The sequence below is a fragment of the Tupaia chinensis genome, unplaced genomic scaffold (assembly GCF_000334495.1).
Source record: "Tupaia chinensis unplaced genomic scaffold, TupChi_1.0 Scaffold143481_1, whole genome shotgun sequence".
In the NCBI taxonomy this organism is placed as follows: domain Eukaryota; kingdom Metazoa; phylum Chordata; class Mammalia; order Scandentia; family Tupaiidae; genus Tupaia; species Tupaia belangeri.
In genome coordinates, this window is record NW_006203325.1 from 299,368 (window position 1) to 320,155 (window position 20,788).

General features: G+C 38.4%; 1 non-coding gene across 1 annotated transcript; it reads left to right on the forward strand.

Annotated features, from left to right (window-relative positions):
- Positions 1-2,096: 2,096 nt before the first annotated feature.
- LOC114005205 (U4 spliceosomal RNA) lies at positions 2,097-2,244 on the forward strand. The gene has a single exon (XR_003547080.1). It is a non-coding gene; the product is annotated as a U4 spliceosomal RNA (small nuclear RNA).
- The last annotated feature ends 18,544 nt before the right edge of the window (positions 2,245-20,788 follow it).

The following is a 20,788-nucleotide window of genomic DNA, read 5'->3' on the forward strand; positions in this document are numbered from 1 at the left end:
ACTGCAAAATACACTTTTTCTCATCTCCACATGGAACAGCTATAAAGACTGACCACATAATGGGCCACAAAACATGCCTCTACAAATTAAAAAATATAAAAACTATATTCAACATCTCTTTGGACCACAACAGAATTAAACTTAAAATCAATCACAGAAAAAAGCCCTTAAAAATACACAGAAACATGGAAACTAAACAACATACTCCTGAATTATTTTCAACTACTGAAGAAATTAAGACTAAAATCAAAAGATCCATTGACACCAGTGATAGTGAACACACAACTGGGACCAGCAGTTAGCGTAATGACTGTGTCGCTGAACTTCCATGTAGTCGACTGCGGTTAAAGTCCCAGACCCGGTGGCTTAAACCTCACGCCGGGCGCGTGTGCGTGCATACCCAAGATCCCGAGAGGAGAATGGAGGAGAAGGGATTGCGGCGTGGCCATTCCCCCTGGGGGGTGATTTCTCACTTTCTGTCTCGAGGCGCCACGCCCCATAGAAAAACCCTCTACAAAAAAAAAAAAAAAAAAAAGATTCAACTCAAAATAAATCAAAGATTTAAATGTAAAACTTTAAACTATAAAAGTTCTGGTAGAAAACTTAGGGGGAAATTCCTGAAGACATTGGAGTAGGCAGAGATTTCTTAAGCAAGATCCCCAGGCACAAGCAATAACTCGAAAATAGACAACTGGGATTACATAAAGATAAAACACTTTTTACATCAATAGAAACAACAATTAGATTGAAAAGACAACCCTCAGAATGGGAGAAAATATTTGCACACTATTCCTCAGCCAAGAGATTGAAACTAGAATATATAGGGAACTCAAGCAGCTCATCCATAAAAAAAAAAGAAAATACATAATCCAGTTAAAAAACAGGCACATGAGCTGAATAGACAATTCTCCAAAGATTTACAAATATCCATAAGGCATATGAAAAAAAACGTTCAAAATCTCTTGTCAGGGACATGTAAGTTAAAACCACAATGAGATATTATTTAATCCCAGTTAGAATGGGATTAAATTAAAAAATAACAAGTGCTGGTAAGGCTGTGGTGGAAAGGGAAACCTCAGGACCCACAGGTGGTGAGGCGGTTAAGGCACTGGACTAGTGCATAGCCAACTGAAGTTCATGTCCCAGATCTGGTAGCTTGCTTTCTCACTTTCTCTCTCTCTCTCTCTCTCTCTCTTCAAATTTAAAATAATGATGACATGCTTTTGGGTAATTAAAAAAAATAAGACTCTTTTTTTCTCTCTCTCTGTGTGTGTGTGTGTGTGTGTGTGTGTCTTCTAGTGTACCTGCCCTGTAGCAAATTTTAAAATAATGATACATAAAATTAAATAAATAATTCCCTTTAAAAAAAAAAAGATAAGAGAAACTTCTTATATTGTTGGTGGGAAAGTAATTATTACAACCTCTGTGGAAAATAGTATGGAGGTTCTTATAATATCTACAAATAAAACTACCATATGACCCAGTAATCCACTCCTGGGTATCTACCCAAAGGACAGGAAAACCCTCAGCTTAAAAAACACTTGCACATTCATGTTTATTGCAGCATTATTCACAATTCCTAGGACAGGAATAAAACTAAGTGTCCCAAAACTGGTGAGTGGGTCAAAAAACTGTGGCACATATATGCTATGGAATATTACTCAGCCATAAGAAACAATGAGACCCTATCATTTGATTCAAAGTGAATGAAGATAGAGGACTTAATGTTGAGCAAAGGGAGTCAGACTTTGAAAAAGATATGCTGTATATCATCATATAATATATACTGAATGTCTGCATTTTAAGGCATAAATTGAAGTTCCACAGATATGATAGTAGAGAAAATAAGCGTAGATACTAGAGATTATAAGGGAGGGTCTTGGGTAGAGAGTGGGAGATAGACAGTGGGCAGCAGGGGCAAAAGGAGTAAACATTTAACAGACCAAAGAATAAAGTTCTCTGTTGGGGAAAAAATTCTATAATTTTTGCTTTATTAAAAAGAAAGGGTGAAAGAAAGAAGAAAGAAAGGAAGAAAGAAAATTAACCAAAAATCATATGAAGACATGCTAAATGACTCTTATCAAAAGGAAGATGCAAGCTTTGTGCACTGGCAGTATCGTAGCCAATGAGGTTTATCCAAGGCGCAATTATTGCTAATTGAAAAGGAAGATGCAAACCAAAATCACAATGAGGTATCACCTAATGCTAGTAAGAATAGTTATTGTTTATAATAATAATAATAATAATAATAATAATAATAATAATAGTAAAAGAATAACAAACGCTGGCAAGGGTGCAAAGAAAAGGAAACCCTGGTGCAGTGCTGGTAGGAATATAAATTACTACAGTCACTGGGAAAACAAAATGAAGGCTTGTCAAAATCTAAAAATAGAACTACCATATGACCTAGTAATCCCACTCCTGGATATTTGCCCTAAGGACAGGAAATCACTTTGTTGGAGAGACACTTGCACATCCACGTTTATTGCAGCATTATTCACTACAGCTAAGATGTGGAATCAACCTAAGTGCTCAACAACTGATGAATGGATTAAGAAAATTTGGCACATATACGCATAATGAAAAACAACATTCTGTCAATAGACAAATATAGAAAATATAATGATAATAGAAATAAGCCAGGCTATAAAAACAGAATACTGTATGTCTCTGTTTAACATATACCAAACATCTGCACATTACAGTGGAAACTGAAAGGCAAGATGGCATAGAAGTAGAGAGTGTAATGATAAATACTAGAGACTTCATTGCAGGGTAGGAGTACAGGACGAATTAGTAGACCTAGCAATGCCTGAGATTCAAGCCTCATCACACCCCATTGAGAGGTGCTTTCTCCTTCTCTCTCTGGTGAGCGCACATGCACTCTGACAATTAAGAAAAAAAAATAGGGACAAGCAATTGGCATAATGGCTATGTCACTGGATTCCCATGTAGTCAACAGCAGTCTGAGTCTTGGACCCGGTGGCTTAAACTCACACTGGGCGTGTGTGCGTGCATGCCCAAGATCCTGAGAGGAGAATGGAGGAGAAGGGATTACAGCATGGCAATGCCCCCGGGGGGTGATTTCTGGCTTTCTGTCTCTCTGTCTCTCTGTGTCTTTCTGACGAGTGCACGCGCCCTATAGCAAAAACCTCCCCTCCCACACACACACACACACAAACTAGAAGGCATGTAAACAAGATGAATAGGTTATGAAATTATGTACCACAACAGAGTAAGAAAGGCCATTGTAAATCTAATATATATAATCCAAATAAAACCTAGTAAAGAAGGGTCCAGCAGGTAACATGACGGCTAATGTAGCTGAATTCCCACGTGACTGACCTCAGTTTAAGTCCTGGACCTTGTGGCTTAAAAATAAACAATACACATTGGGCCAGCAGGTGGTATGGTGTTTGAGGGTGGTAGACTCCCACATGGCTGCGTACTGTTCAGGTCCTGGATCTAGTGTGTTGCTTTCTCTCTCTCTCTCTCTCTCTCTCTCTCTCTCTCTCTCTCACACTATGTCCTTTTATGATCAAATTAAAATATATAAATAAATAATAAAGTATCCTTTAAAACAAACAGGCAAAGCACATGTGCATGTGTTTCCAAAATACCAAGAGGATTTTGTGGTTGGAGAAGTGTGGCCATTCCTTCAGGGGGTGATTTCTCACTTTCTCTCTCTCAGACTCTGTCTCTCTCCTCTCTAGCAGGCACACATGCCCTGACAAAAACCTTTTATAAAAAAGTAAAGCAAATATCAGATATGCACAACATAATGTAATGTTCAAAGCTGAAGATGATGGGGCCAGTGAGTGGCATAGTGGTTAAGACACTGGACTCCTACATGGGCAACCACAGTTCAAGTCCTGGATCTAGCAGCATGAAACTCATGCTGGGTGAATGTGCATGCATGAAATTCCAAGAAAGAATGCAGGAGAAGGAATTGTGTGGCCATCCCTCCTGGCAGGTGATTTCTCAGTTTCTCTCTCTGTGTCTTTCTCTGTCTCTCTGGGGAGCACACATACCCTATCGCAAAAGTCTCTCTCTAAAACAAAGAAAGTTGAAGACAATACATAATGTTTATATTCTTGTTTTAATGATAACACACCGTATGCATGCTTTGAGAACCACACAAATATATGCAACTCTATGTAAATCAAATTATGATACACTTAAAAAACTAATAATAATAAAAACAATGGCTTATTCCTTAAAAAGTAAGAAAAAAGAAAACATTTTTTTTTCACCCAAAGGGGATGTGCACTCAACAGAGAGAGACAGAGAGAGAAGGGAAAATACCTCCCCATGGGGAATAGTCACACAGCAATCACTTTTCCTGTTTCTTCCACTTTCAGAATTTGGGCACACATGTCCAGCACATTTCTCGAACCTCCAGGTCTGAGAATTGAACTACACAGCCATATGGGATCCACCATATGGCCACAGAGCCAGCCTGAAGGTGACATTTTTGAATAGAAACTTCATAACCGGAATTACAGGTTGAGGTCACATAAACGAAGAAAAAGTAAAGGATAATGGCTATATTACGATACAGATTAATAGGTCATAGAATATTAAAATACTTAAATAGTTTGGCATTCTCCTATGAATCACAGTAGAGCTCAGATGAACATTAGAGCCCGTTCAACACAATTATAAATAGGGAAACAGAGGTCTATGAAAGTTAAATGTCTCATCCAAAACGATAGGGCTACTATGTAGTACTCAAAGCCTCCCGTGTGGACTCTTAGCGAGTGTTTATCCAATGATGTACTTAGAAGCCAGAAGTGCAATGGTCTTTTACCGTTGTCACAAATATAGCAACGAGACAATGATGGATTATACTCTGCAGCTCGTAAGGCATCCTGGGGTGGGGGAAGGGAACGCAGACTTGCAGGGCATGGGGAAGAGTGGAGTGAACAAGAGTGTGCGCATTTTCTAACACACTGGAAGTTACATTTAACTTGAAGACTTCTGATTTGACTCCATTTCATCAGGCCTGTGTTTTTTTTTTCTGGTTTGATGAACTACATCCTTTTACACATCCTCAGTTCTACCTTTCCTTTTTGCCTGTTTTGCAGTCTAGGTGGCATCACCCTCCTCCACACCTCCCCCACACTGCTGCTTCTGATCCATATGAACACTAACCCTCAGGGCTCCTCTCCCTCTGTGGGGGATGGAGAGACATAGTGTTCCTGTATCCTGGCCAGATTTCTCCAAGGAGAAACCCCGAAGTAGGGCAGGGCCCTTAACTGCACGGTCCTCTCTTTGTCAAACTGAAGAACTCTCAATGGGGAAGGTTGGAAGGATTATTTTGGGGGGGAGGGGCATAGTGGTGGTTCAGGGCTCCAGCTGAGTCTGAACCCACTGCTTTGATTTACAAATCACTCTGAAAGATTTTGTTCTTTCCATCTTTATGGCCAGATGTTTTTGTTTCATTTATTTTTATTCATGATAGAGTGCATGCTTATGCTCATGAGAGAGAAAGAGAGGAGCCCCTCTGCGGGGTCTAGTCACATCCTGATCCCCTTCCTCAGTCATTTTACCCTTTGGATCTTGAACACTGTCAGATGTGCCTGTTGTGTCTCAGGCTGACCTAGCCAGTGGTTCAATCCACAGTCACCATGTAAGCTCCAACTCTAAGCAGTATTACCACTACACTGCAGAGCTGCCAACACTCTGATTTCTGTTTGTACTCTCCTGAGGCTCTCTGTTGTCTCTTGCATCCTATGGGTGAGATGGGTCTATAGACACCAGACTTGTTACTAATGACTAGGACCAGAGGGGGAAGGATGGTACAGGTAGTGCAGACCAGTACCAAGGACCAAGAACCAACCTCTTCCCTCTGCACCCTCCTGTGCACACATGCCAGCCTCTTAGGAAGGGAGACCTAGGAGAGAGGCTGGACTTTTTCATAATCCAAGGCCCAAAAGTTAAGATACTGGCTGTTACTCTAAAGTTATCTCACAAGGGCTAACTCCTTAGTGCAGTGGTTAGGTGCTGTACAAAGGAAGCCAGACTCCACGTAGCTGACTAGGTTTTGAGTTTGGCCCTTTGGGCTTGAAAAACACACCCGTGTAACATACACTTGGGATCTTGAAGGGATAGAGAATTGGAGGGTAAAGGATTGTAGGTCCAGGACCCATTGGGAGGTTCTCTCTCACGCACGTGCATACATATACCCTCTGGCAAAAAAAAATGAGTAACTTAACTCATTTATCTGGTAACTTATTAAGTTGTCCCACTGCTTGGGAATACTTAAACACCTTGTGGGGGGCCACCTCTTCTAAATGTGCTTTCAATTCCCTCTACTCTATCCTCCCAGTCTGACCTCTTTGAGCAACTAATTCCACTTCCTGATTGCTCTAAAGTAAATTGCTAGTTAGTATTAATGTGAATAAAAAAAATTTCAGCCAAAAGTTGAACTCCTTAAAATTTTTGCATTCAAAAGTGATATGAGGATGAATTCAAAATACATGTATCTGCTCACTAATGCTTTTTTTAAAGTTTATTTATGTATTTCTTCCATGAACAAGAAAGAAATAGACAGGTAGGCACTCCCACAGGGTCTTAAAACTGTGATCTACCCCTAGCCTCAGCCAGCCCCAGGTTGTGGGTATACTTATCCTCAGTATACAAGGAGGTCTCAGGACTTGAACCTGAAACCTCAGGTAGGTCAGCCTGGCAGAGCATTGTATTTTGCTATGCCACTGTCCAGTCCCTCTAATGGTTATTTTTACGTGGAATAAATGACAATGACCATTTTTGCTAGAAGCTGTATTTGATTAGTTCTTACTAAGTTTAGAAATAAAAAGTATTAATTAGCTCATTCAATGTGCACAATGAAAAGTAGTTCAGAAATGGGTTAATCATATTGAAATAATTTTAACCTAATTCTTTAAAAAGTAACAACTAAATAACTATATTATTTCCAAACATTCTTTATTTGTTTTTCACAGCAATATCACTAAACAAGTATTTTTACTCTTGCTCACATTTTCTATCTCATGAAACTGTGTGTTCTGTGAAAGGAAAAATTTGTTTGCAAGGAAATGTTTGCAAGGCTACACTGGGACCCTAGGCTCAGAGAATTCAATACATAGTTAGGGAAACCAGTACCTAAAACCAGGATCTAAAAGCTTGTAATTCAGTAAAATGTTAAAAATACTTACCAGCTATAAATACTGTGCAGAATAATGAATAATAAGCCTCATATTTTAATAAATGTCATCATTTCAACTCCCACTTTTATTCTAATCTGCTGAATAAAACCCTTCTGGATTCCTTTAAAGAAAAAACTAGCAGATATTTCTATGTTAATTATAAACACATTGTCTAAGATTTTGCAAAGACAGGCATAGAAAGGCATTTCATCAGAAATTAAATTCATGCAACCTATGCTAGAGAATCTTTATTCTTTTTCATGTAGAAAGTAATTCGGATGACTTAAATTCTTACTTCAGAAAGTAAATTGCTTCATAGGTTCAGATCAGTGTTTCTTATAGAAATGTGTTTATATAAGGGTTGGGCTATCTGATTAATGATTCCTAAACCTTTTACAGAAATTCCTATTACCACTCGAACATAGGGATATCTTTGCCTCCCCTTAGGACTTAATATTTACATTAAATGGAGTATGCTTGTCTACTTTTCCTGTTTGTTTGAGTCTGTGGGTTCTAGAGAGACAATGTGGCCTGACTATTGCACGTTGACCTACATTGGCTGTGCCAGAAATTTGTGTGTGGCCTTTGGCCTGAATTACAGTCTCTTCTAGGACAAAACTCCCTCAACCACTTTCAAAAATGGACTTTGTGTTACTCCATAACTGAGCATTCAAAAAGTGTTGATGTGCCAATGCCCTCAAACTCAGATTCTGTATGTGTATTTCTGATGCGATCACAGACATTTGCCAATAAAACTTATGAATTGAATGTTTGTTGCTTTGGGGCAAAATGATGCTCTCAACTCAAGTCTGTCATTATGAGGGACTTAGAGTTCATTCAGGTGATGCTTGAACAACTAGAAAAATAGCATTCTTTTTTTTTTATTTTTAAAGGTTTATAAGGTGTATGTCTTGCTGGATAGAGAGACAGAGACAGAGAGAGAGAGGGAAAGTAAGAAATCACTCCCAGGGGGATGGCCATGCCACAATCCCTTCTCCATTCTCCTGTGGAGATTTTGGGTATGCATGAGTATGTACCCAATGTGAGGTTTTTTTTTTTTTTTTGGAGAGATTTTCCCTGTAGGGCGTGTGCATTCACCAGACAGACAGAGAGAGACATAGAGACAGAAAGCGAGAAATCACCCCCCAGGGGGGATGGTCACGCCACAATCCCTTCTCCTCCATTCTCCTCTCAGGATCTTGGGCATGCACGCACACGCGCCCGGCGTGAGTTTTAAGCCACCGGGTCTGGGACACGAACCGCGGTCGACTACGTGGGAGTCCAGCGACATAGCCATTATGCTAACTGCTGGTTCCCCCAATGTGAGTTTTAAGCTAGCAGTCCAGGACTCTAACTATAGTCAGCCTCATGGGAGTCCAACACCTTAACAACCAAGCCACCTTTTGGCCCCAGCATTATTTATTTATTGTTTAACTTTTTCTATTTTCTTTTTCCTTGTTTTTTTTTTTGTTTGTTTTTTTAGAGAAATTTTTACTATAGGGCATATACATTCACCAGAGAAACAGACAAACAGAAAGCAAGAAGTTAATCTCTGGGGGATGGCCACACTACAAACCCTTCTCCATTCTTTCCTAAAGATTTTGGTCACACATGAGCACACACACCTGGTGTAAGTTTCCAGCCTCTGGTTCCAGAACTCAAAATGCAGTCGTGCAACATAGGAGTCTAACTACGTAAGCATTATTGCCATCTGCTGGTCCTCGATATGATTTCTTAGATTGTTTTAAGATAGCTTTCAAGATTATGGATGGATACTTTTGAGTTAAGGAACAAACCATGGATTTCCCTCAGAAACTCTTTTAACTAATTTATTTATATTAATTTATTTTATATATTCAATCACTATACATCATCACAGCTTATAAAATGAATTTTCCCAGAATGAAAACACTGCACACTAGTCCAGTTAAAGATATTATCATACATGTTTATCATCAGTAGATGATCATCCATTTCTATGTTCCTTAAATGCCTCTGTATTTTTCTCCTTGATTCCCTTCCCCTTAATTTACCCCACCTCCACCCACTTCTCACACTGTCTTCAGTATCTGCAACCATTCTCCATGCTTCTATATCATTTCCACCATAGAATGCAGACATCTAGTATACATTAAGTGGGGAAATACAATGTCTCTCTTTGAAAGTCTGACCTGCTTCACTCAGCATTAAATCTTCCATATTTGTTCACTTTCTATCAAATGCCAGAGTCTTGGTCTTGTTGTATTTTATGGCTAATATTCCATAGTGTATATGTGCCACATTTTTCAATCCATTCAACTGTTCATGGGCATTTGGGTTGGTTCCAGGTCTTAGCAATTGTAAATAATACCATAATAAATATGGATGTGCAGCACTTTTCCCACTGAGTGTTTTCCTATCCTTTGGGTAGATTCCTAGGAGTGGAACTGCTGGATCATATGGTAGTTTTATTTGTAGGTCTTTGAGGAACTTCCATATTGTTCTCTATAGTGGCTATACAATATACATTTCCTCCACTGACAGTGTAGATGAGTCCCCTTTTCACTACAGCCTTGCTAGCACTTATCATTATTTATCTTATTAATTTTTGACATTCTGACTGTGATTAGGTGGTATCTCATTGTGGCTTTGATTTGCATCTCTTTTATGATAAGGAATGTTGGGCATTTTTTTGCTTCTTTTCAACAGTATTTTAAGTCTTTTCAAAACAAAGCCCTAGGGACCAGCAGTTAGTGTAATGGCTATGTCGCTGAACTCCCATGTAGTCGATCGTGGTTCAAGTCCCAGACCCAGAGGCTTAAACTCACGGCGGGCGCATGTGCGTGCGTGCCCAAGGTCCCGAGAGGAGAATGGAGGAGAAGGGACTGCAGCGTGGCCATCTCCCCTGGGGGGTGATTTCTCACTTTCTATCTCTCTGTCTCTCTCTCTGTCTTTCTGGCGAGCACACGCGCCCTATAGCGAAAACCTCTCAAAACAAAACAAAAAAACAAAAACAAAACCAAGGCCCTAGAAACTCCCAGTTTCAAATATGCCCTGGACTTGGTCCCTCCTGCAAGAGTCTTGGGGGAGCTTTGAACTTGTTTGGATTGTTCACTCACCAACATTAAAGCCCAGGACAGATGCAATGAACCAGGGCTCCTTCCTCCATGGCATGTGCTATTTTCAGAAAGGCAGCAGACAATGTGAAAAATGCTGCAATTTTTCTTTGCAGCTGGGCGGTGATGAGGAGTGCATGTCTGAATATAAACTAAAGTACCCCCTGGAAATTGTTTTTGTTTTTTGTTTATTTGTTTGTTTCCATAAACTATAGGGCACCGGCACTCGCTGGAGAGACAGAAAATTGGAAATCACCCCCAGGGGGTTGTTCACACCTCGGGACTCCATTCTCCTCTCAGAATTTTGGTAACGCATGCACATGCACCCAGTGTGAGTTTTAAGCTGCTGAGTCTGGGACATGAACTGTGATCAACTACGTGGGAGTCCAGCAACAGAACCATAATACCATCTGCTGTTACCCCCCACCCCAGAAATTCTTAATTTCTTTGATAGTTGAATGTTATTTTGATATTGTCCATAAAAGTGTTACCTATGTAGCTTTGAAAAACATTACTGGAAGAGATTATATTTTAGAAAGTATTTGAGTAATAGGATCAAGGATGAATCTTTAACTAGAAAACCAAAGAAAGACATGAAGGAAAAAAGTGTTTCCAAACACAGATGTAACTCAAAGTAGGAGTAAAATTATCAGACAGGGACCATCAATATATCTTTCCAAGACAAGTAGACTTTGATGAAGATGTGGAAGTAATAAATTTACCGGTAAGGATATCAATTAAAAGACTCCCAAGCCCTAATATTTCAGATAAGCTATTTCTATTCCTTTTACTTTTGTCATATATAATATCAAAAAGAATGAAATGAAAGAAGACATTCAGGTATCATAAATGATGCCTCTGACATGTTTAAAATAAAGACAATTTTTATGGTACATAAATGATAAAAACAGGCTCCACAAATAAAAGCATGAAATTTCTTTGGAATGTCTAAATCAGCCAGAATATATGTTAGTAACTTAAAATGCACTCAATCATTCTGTGAAGTACATTTTATCCCCATTTTGTCTTGGATATTTGAAAGCAGATGTAATTCATATGTTTTTCATTTGTGTACATGTGAAGTATTAAAATGGGGCTTACACCAAGTGTTCATGTACCACGAGCTAGTTATTTGCTTAAATGTCTTTTCTATCGATTAAAAAGAAGCCACACCAAATTAGTTTAAAGTTGTCAAGTCTGGCCATCGGTTTCTAATTTAGAATATACATATTCTCTTGACATATCAGAAGATATTCTAAGTGTTATAAACAATTAAAGATCTGACACAATTAAAGATCAAGTTCTTGCCTCTTCTGTCGCTGTAAATGACCACTATAAGCCATGACAAAAGTATATACTAATGTTAATTTCTATTTAGCTCCAGATTTCAAGGTCTGGCATACTTCATTCTACCCATCTTGGCATACTTTAGATTTATAAGCCCTTCCTTTATGTTTCATAAAATAATTTTTTTCTTATAATTATTTATTTAATTAATTTATTTTTAATTTGAAAGAGAGAGAGAGAGAGAGGGAAAGTGAGAAAGCAAACCTCTGGGTCCAGGACTCAAACCTGTCAGCTGTGTGGGTGCCCAGTGGCATAAACACCAAGCCACCTGCCAGCCCCTAAGATAATCTTTATCTTCTTCAAATATGGGGATCACTAGCATATGCCCTAAGAACAAACAAAATACAAAACAACAAAAGTCAAACCACAAAGCTTTATTTTTCAAGAGTATAAAACTTCAAATGACACACAATGTTATCCCTGGGTTTCTAGATCAGCTTGTCTTGTTTGTTAACTGACAAACAAGACTTATTTCCATTTGCAATGGTCTATGGCATTTTTCCCCTCAATAAACATCTTTATTGCCACTTTTTTTAGAGAAAAAAGGCAAAGAGAAAAAAAAAAGAAAGATGACATCATAGCCCTGGAAGCCAGATTTCATAGGCTTCTCTGCCTCCAGGAAGAGCTCCCAGAGGCACAGCTGGCACATTTACTGTGACAAGGGACAAGAAGTCAGAGGCTTGCAGGGAACGCTTCTGCTAAGGCTGGTTTGGTGGTAGCTTTAACTCATCCTCCAGGATACCCAAGGTCACTCTGGGGGGTAGCCTACTGGCATTGATGCTTGTTTTTGTACAACACGGTTCAAAGGATCACACTACGAAATCACTGGAGAATGTGCTTTGCAACAGTTAATCACAATAAGGGTATTTACATTCCACCCAAGTATTCTTTTAAAAAATCAAAAAACAAAAAAACAGTGATTCAGACTCTCAAGTGAGATGCAAAATTGCAGAGAGCTCAAGATAAGTTCTTGGTTCTTCGAATAGAAAATAAAATCTACTTGTACCCTGCTTTGTGAGTTCAGCTAAGGCTATTACTATCTGAGTAGTTTTATAAGCCAGAAGTAAGCCCATTGCCTTCTCCCTTAACTACATAGTGAAAGCATGAAATTTCTTTGGAATGTCTAAATCAGCCAGAATATATGTTAGTAACTTAAAATGCACTCAATCATTCTGTGAAGTACATTTTATCCCCATTTTGTCTTGGATATTTGAAAGCAGATGTAATTCATATGTTTTTCATTTGTGTACATGTGAAGTATTAAAATGGGGCTTACACCAAGTGTTCATGTACCACGAGCTAGTTATTTGCTTAAATGTCTTTTCTATCGATTAAAAAGAAGCCACACCAAATTAGTTTAAAGTTGTCAAGTCTGGCCATCGGTTTCTAATTTAGAATATACATATTCTCTTGACATATCAGAAGATATTCTAAGTGTTATAAACAATTAAAGATCTGACACAATTAAAGATCAAGTTCTTGCCTCTTCTGTCGCTGTAAATGACCACTATAAGCCATGACAAAAGTATATACTAATGTTAATTTCTATTTAGCTCCAGATTTCAAGGTCTGGCATACTTCATTCTACCCATCTTGGCATACTTTAGATTTATAAGCCCTTCCTTTATGTTTCATAAAATAATTTTTTTCTTATAATTATTTATTTAATTAATTTATTTTTAATTTGAAAGAGAGAGAGAGAGAGAGGGAAAGTGAGAAAGCAAACCTCTGGGTCCAGGACTCAAACCTGTCAGCTGTGTGGGTGCCCAGTGGCATAAACACCAAGCCACCTGCCAGCCCCTAAGATAATCTTTATCTTCTTCAAATATGGGGATCACTAGCATATGCCCTAAGAACAAACAAAATACAAAACAACAAAAGTCAAACCACAAAGCTTTATTTTTCAAGAGTATAAAACTTCAAATGACACACAATGTTATCCCTGGGTTTCTAGATCAGCTTGTCTTGTTTGTTAACTGACAAACAAGACTTATTTCCATTTGCAATGGTCTATGGCATTTTTCCCCTCAATAAACATCTTTATTGCCACTTTTTTTAGAGAAAAAAGGCAAAGAGAAAAAAAAAAGAAAGATGACATCATAGCCCTGGAAGCCAGATTTCATAGGCTTCTCTGCCTCCAGGAAGAGCTCCCAGAGGCACAGCTGGCACATTTACTGTGACAAGGGACAAGAAGTCAGAGGCTTGCAGGGAACGCTTCTGCTAAGGCTGGTTTGGTGGTAGCTTTAACTCATCCTCCAGGATACCCAAGGTCACTCTGGGGGGTAGCCTACTGGCATTGATGCTTGTTTTTGTACAACACGGTTCAAAGGATCACACTACGAAATCACTGGAGAATGTGCTTTGCAACAGTTAATCACAATAAGGGTATTTACATTCCACCCAAGTATTCTTTTAAAAAATCAAAAAACAAAAAAACAGTGATTCAGACTCTCAAGTGAGATGCAAAATTGCAGAGAGCTCAAGATAAGTTCTTGGTTCTTCGAATAGAAAATAAAATCTACTTGTACCCTGCTTTGTGAGTTCAGCTAAGGCTATTACTATCTGAGTAGTTTTATAAGCCAGAAGTAAGCCCATTGCCTTCTCCCTTAACTACATAGTGGTAAGAAGAATATGATTATACAAATTTTTTTGAACCATCATTGAAAGAGCCAGCAGAGGGACCAGCAGTTACGTAATGGCTATGTCACTGGACTCCCGCAGTTCGAGTCCCGGACCCAGTGGCTTAAACTCACGCCAGGCACGTGTGTGTGCATGTCCAAGATCCCAAGAGGAGAAGGGATTGTGGTGTGGCCATCCCCCCTGGGGAGGGGGGGTGATTTCTCACTTTCTGTCTCTCTGTCTCTCTCTGTCTGTCTGGTGAGTGCATGCGCTCTATAGCAAAAACCTCTCAAAAAAAAAAAGAAAAGAAAAAGCCACAAGAATGTCTTGTTAATGAGGACAATATAAATAAATAATCAAAATACTAGGAATTGCATTATATCCTACCAAAAAGATAAATTCAAATCTTAAGCCTCAGTACTTGTAAATTTCATCTAGTTTGGAAATAGGGTCTTTACAAGTATAATCAAGTTAAGATTAAGCTATACTGAATTAAGGTGGGCCCTGTCTTTGTAAGAGGAGGAAAATTTGGACACAGATATGGAAGCAGAGACACAAAAAGAAGATTACCATGTGAAGACAAAGGCCGAGATTGGAGTTAGGCTGCCATAAGCCAAGGAATGAATGAATGACTGAGCCACTAGAAGTTGGAAACAGCAAGAAAGAATTCTATTCTAGAGTTTTTAGAGGGAGCATGGTTCACCCAAAAGCTTTGATTTGGGGACATCAAGCCTCCAAAACTCTGAGAGACAAAATATTTGTTGTTATTATTTTTAGATTTTTGTTATAGGGCACATATACCCACCAGAGAGAGAGAGAGAGAAGAAAGAAAGAAAGAAAGAAAGAAAGAAAGAAAGAAAGAAAGAAAGAAAGAAAGAAAGAAAGAAAGAAAGAAAGAAAGAAATCACCCTGCCCCTGTGGGATGGCATACAGCAATCCCTTCTCCTCCATTCATCTCTCAGGATTTGAGGCATGCATGCACACATGTTTTTCAAGCCACCAGGTCTGGGACTCAAAACTATGGAGTCAGCCATGTGGGATCCAGCACCTTAACCACCATGCCATCTACTAGCCGAATTGTTGTTTTAAGTTACTGAGTATGTAGTTCTTAGAGACACTAACCAGCTAGAAGAATAAGTCTTTGAGTCTTGTAAGGGAATTCTGGTGGTATCACACTATTTCAATGGATTATATTTGTAGTCATAAAAATAAATCAGTCTATATTTGAAAAAGAAATGAGCAAGTTTTCTGATAAGCTGAACTCCGATTATATGTTACAAACAAGATGCACTGTCAGGAGTGAAGATATTGTTACCCACTCACTGTTCACAAGAACCTTCCCCTCCAAGAATATGCTTCCAGAAAAGGTCATTTTCCCAAGCCTGCTAATAGTTGAGGATCATATCCCTATAGCCCATTGACTGCGAAGATCATGTGTAAAAGCCTGGTATTTCTAAATTTTTGGTTAATACATTTTAGGTATGACTTTATAAGGTGAGCATTGATGCTAACTACTCAGATTAAATAACAAATAGCTTTGCTTTAACCACTTGAGAACAAGAATTATTTTAGGTAGATCTTGGCAGTCTAATAGCTGAGTGCAGTATCTTCTACATAGTAGGTGCCAAAAATTGTGCAGAAAGTAATAAATAGACATTAGACATGTGTAAGTATTTGGTTAAACATGAAGAACATAGACCCAGCTGATAGCAAACTGAACTGCAATGCTGGAAGCTACCTAACTTTCTGCAGGTTTGGATCCTCAGATCGGCTTTAAATCCTCCCATACATGTGCACACAGGCCCAAGATCTTAAGCTAGGGGGCTGAGGAAAGGGGGTCATGCCATAATGAGACCCCTGTCCAGGGTGCTTTTCTCTTTTTGACTTTTTCTCTCTCTTTGCATCCTAGCTGTGCACACATATTTTCTATTATGAATAATTTATTTTCAAAAAAATACCATGACGTAGAAAATGTGCAATAAAAACTGAACAAAACTATTAAAACTTTATATTTATATAAGTAAGAATATTGTTTACAAGAATATCTCCATACATTTTTAACTTAACTTCCAAAATGATGCTGTCCAATGTTAATCTGTTTTGTGTATAGTAATTGGGGCTCAGAAGGTTTGAAATGACATCTCCGAGACCACGTAGCTAGTTTATGCTGTAAATGTGATAGAAGGGATTCACATTTCAAATCTCGTTGCCAAACTTTAAGCTATGCCTCTTATAGTCAACTTTCCTCTGAAAGAAATGCCTACACAAGCCTGGAGAAGACTCTAGAACCTCACTGCAAAATGTGATAAGCCTGAGAACTATTTATTTCAATGGTTTCTATCAGTTTACCTACTTTAAATGGAGGTAAACATAATCTGAAACCCTGTTTTTTTCATTTGAACAATACGAGAATACATGTGTGAATATTTATGTCACACCAGAAACTGTCAAAAAAAAAAAAAAAAAGCCAGTTCCTGTTTAATTCCAAGGAATTAGTTTCATAATTATACAACTAAAATTTTAACCAGATGCAGTCCAGATGAATTATATTAACTCCCTTCTTTCTTTCTTTAAGATTACAGAAATTTTATGCTAATGTTAACTGTGCTGTACTACACTAGACATTTCCAACTAAATACCACCTTGACTAAATATTTTTTAAAGGCATAATTTATCATTATCTGATACAAAAAAAAAAAGTGTATTATCTATAGATGCTGGATGCATTCACCACACAGGACTTCTCTATGTGGAGGAGCAGGTCCTGATGCTGCCCCTGCACCTCCCTCCCCAGTACATGTTCCAAAATGATTATCTCACAAACCAGCTGCATAGTTGGTACTCAAGTTTGGTGAACTCAGTCCTTTCCTAGAAATATGGAATTTGGACTTGAAAGTCAGAGAGACTGCAAGTGTCATTAAAGCTGAATTACATTACTATAGTGTTCTAGGAAGGAGTTCCAAGATACCTAGCTACCAAAATCCCTAGAACCAGCTTGATGTGAAACTGGCTCAAGGGATTCTGAAAGACTAGGCAGAAATACACCAGCTAAAATCTGCTTGTGAGACTATAGCCTGACTAGAATAGAATTTAACCACTTCCTTGCAAATGAAATTTTAAAGTCCTTCAGCCATTTCCTATTCAAGTCCATTCTCCATCACACAAACCATGGTATAGAAGACAAACAAGTTACATTTAATAATACTGAACTGCAGGATTAAGACCACCAAAGACCTTCTGCCCAGACTTCACCCTCCCATGCCCCAGATCTAGGCAGGAGCCAGGACAAGTCAATCAGCATTCATCTATATCTGAGTTCTGAGTGGTCTCATTCGGGGATTAGGACCACCAAAGACCAGCCCAGACTTCACCCTCCTGTCCTCCAGATCTAGCCAGGAGGCAGGAAAACCCAATCAGCAGCCATCTATAGCTGAGTTCTGAGTGGCTGATTTTCACTTTTTGCTTACTGTTTTTTAAAAATTTTTTAATTGTTTCTGTCTTCGTCTTTTTCTTTTTCTTCTTCTTCTTTTCCTTTTCCTTTTCTTTTTACCTTTCTCACTTTTTTTTTTTGGAGAGGTTTTTGCTATAGGGCACATGCGCTCACCAGACAGACAGAGAGAGACATAGAGACAGAAAGCGAGAAATCACCCCCCAGGGGGGATGGTCACGCCGCAATCCCTTCTCCTCCATTCTCCTTTTGAGATCTTGGGCACACACACACACGCGCCCGGAGCGAGTTTTAAGCCACGGGGTCCAGGACACTAACCGTGGTCGACTATGTGGGAGTCCAGCGACATAGCAATTACACTAACTGCTAGTTCCCTACCTTTCTCACTTTTCTGCTCAGCCTCCACACACTAATTTTCTAGACAGGTCTAGGTGCCCAGTAGCCAAATATCTGAATACTTTTAGGGTTAGAATAATCCTCAATTTCCATTGTATCAACTTCACAAAGGGAGAAAAATGGTACTGTTTAGAGATTGCAGGTCACCTCCTCCTGAGTGCCTCTGAATGCTCAGATTTAACTCCAAAAAACGAGGGAAAAAAATGTACAATCCATCAGGTGACCAGAAACCACCACAGAGGCACAAGGTATATGAGAAACCAAGAAAATATCTCTCCTCTAAGGGAAAAGAATAACTCCTCTCACTCTACAGACAACACAAGTGATCTTGTGAAAATGTCAGATAAAGAATTTTAAATATTCATAGTGACAAAGCTATCAGAGATGCAAGAGAAGAGAGAGAATGAACTCCAGAAAATGCAGGGGAAAAGAGAAATGAGTTCCAGGAAGTGAGGAAGTTCTTGCATGATCTGAAAGAGGAGATACACATCATAAAGAGGAATCAAATAGAATTGTTAGAGATGAAGGCCGTAATAGAAGCAATCAAAACCTCCCTTCAAAGTATTAAAAGCAGATTAGGGGACCAGCAGTTGATGTAATGGCTATGTCGCTGGACTCCCATGTAGTCGACCATGGTTCGAGTCCTGGACCCAGTGGCTTAAACTCACCCTGGGCGCATGTGCATGCATGCCCAAGATCCCAAGAGGAGAATGGAGAAGAAGGGATTGCAGCATGGCCATACTCCCTTGGGGGGTGGTTTCTCGCTTTCTGTCTCTCTGTCTCTCTCTGTCTTTCTGGCGAGTGCATGCACCCTATAGCTAAATAAATAAATAAATAAATAAATAAATAAATAAATAAATAAAATAAAACCTCTCCCCAAAACAAACAATCAAACAAAAAATGGATTAGATCATGTAGAAGGTCAAATCTCAGATAGAGAAGATAGAACCTCTAACCTAGAAAAATTCACCAAAAAGACTGAGAAAATAACCCCCCAAAATGAGAATAACATATGAGTAATACTAGATATCATTAAACACCCAAATATCTGAATCATAGGTATCCCAGAAGATGAAGGAACAAATAAAGGCATTTATAATCTATTCCATGAAATCCTAGAAAAAAACTTTCCAAACCTAGAGAGACACTCAAATATCCAGATCCAAGAAAACAAAGGACCCCACATAGAATCAATCCACAAAGATCTTCCCTGAGGCACATTATAGCCAGATTGACTAAAACTACAGACAGAGACAAGATACTAAATTTGGCAAGAGAAAAACATCAGGTTACTTTCAAAGGATATCACATCAGGCTAACATCAGACCTCTCATGTGAAACAATGAAAGCAAGGAAAGAATGGGAAAATACATTCAAAGTATTAAGTTAAAAAACCCACATTTTAATCAAGAATACTATATCAAGCAAGATTATTCTTCATATGGGGGGAAAAAGACAAAAACATTCTTAGATAAACAAAACCTGAAAGAATTTATCAACACCAGACCGGATCGCCTAGAAGTGCTGAAGGGAGTGCTATACCAGGAAAACTAAGGTAGGACACACAGAAATAAAAGTACAAAAAACAGCCAAGAGAATGGCCAGCCCAATGGTAGGGACAAGTCTGGAGTTGAATGCTAACTTACAGAGTTTAAATGGAAACGTCAGACCACAGTAACACTGCAAATTCATTGGGAGAGAGATTAAATACATGAGATTGAACTAGTGAAATGAATTTTTTTATTTCAGACTTAAATATTACTGATTTTCTTCAATGCTTTGATTTCCATATTAAGGATTTTTGTCTTCTCTTGAACTGTTGATAGGTTCATCTACCTACTATTTCCATTTAACCTTTTTCCTGGCTTTAAGTTTTAAGCAAATATTTCTTAACATTTTTTGATTTTGATCTATTAAAATTAAAATTGTTTTTCTTGAAATTAAAAAATGCATTAATAATATCTATAAAGACCCACCTAATGACTGCAGTAACCTATATAGCTCCAGCTAGGTGCTACTTTATAGTATGTTCACTTTACTCATTGAGGTTTACGCCTGAAATCAGACATTTATTCGTAGATACGTATATATCAGCTGTGCTTCTTACTGAAAGTTTTTAAAGTAATTAAGATCTTTCGTGAAAGATCTTTCAATAAAATGTGAAAAAAAAAAAAACTGTGGATACCAGAGACAGTGTGGGAGGAGGGGTAGAATAGGCAGAAAGTAAGAGGTAGGAAATCAAGATAAAAAAAAAAAGAGTAAAATATATAAGAAATAGAAAATTATGTGTTGATGATAACACATATGGTAATATCCATGATTGAGCCAATATACAATGTATCCTGGATAGAAAATTTCATTTTGTGTGCTGTATTGATGTATAGTGAATGAATGTAAATAAAGTAAAATAATAAAAAAAATTTTTAAATAATGAAGTGCACACTTAAAAGTGATTAAGATGGTAAATGTCATGTTTTGTGTTTTTTACCATAATAAAAAAGAAATTTTTTCTTTTTGGAGAAGTTTTTGCTATAGGGCGCATGTGCTCACCAGAGAGACAGAGACAGAAAGTGAGAAATCACCCCTCAAGAGGGATGGCCACGCCACAATCCCTTCTCCTCCATTCTCCTCTCGGGATCTTGGGCACGGATGCACACACACCGAGTGTGAGCTTAAGCCACTGGGTCCAGAACTCGAATCACCAACTACATGGA